This window comes from Rhipicephalus sanguineus, chromosome 10 (assembly GCF_013339695.2).
Source record: "Rhipicephalus sanguineus isolate Rsan-2018 chromosome 10, BIME_Rsan_1.4, whole genome shotgun sequence".
In the NCBI taxonomy this organism is placed as follows: Eukaryota; Metazoa; Arthropoda; class Arachnida; order Ixodida; family Ixodidae; genus Rhipicephalus; species Rhipicephalus sanguineus.
In genome coordinates, this window is record NC_051185.1 from 146,358,319 (window position 1) to 146,358,726 (window position 408).

Below are 408 nucleotides of genomic sequence, written 5' to 3' on the forward strand. Positions count from 1 at the left end.
CAGTCAGAACGACGACTTCTTCCATAATCGTCCAGACCAAAAACGAGACTTTTCATCACATAGAGGTCGCTACCGGGGGGTATTCTTCTGAGCACAGGTGATGGTCCAAGAATATGGTGGACATAGCTAGCCAAAGGGTGTAAATATTTCTCCATGGCAATAAATGAACGACTATGTCTAAACAGGCAGGTGCTCTTTGGTTCATCTGCCTCTTATTAAACGAATCTTTTATAAAGCGCAGATTTCAGTGGCGGCGTCGTACGCCAAAAACCCCAGGCGCCGGCGAGCGTACAGAAACGCGGCCGTCGAAGGTGCGCCGGTCACGTGTACCGGTATCAACATTCTGCGGACGAGGTCGTGGAATGCACCAACGAAATGATAGCGTTTGACGCAGTTGCAACGTACAAG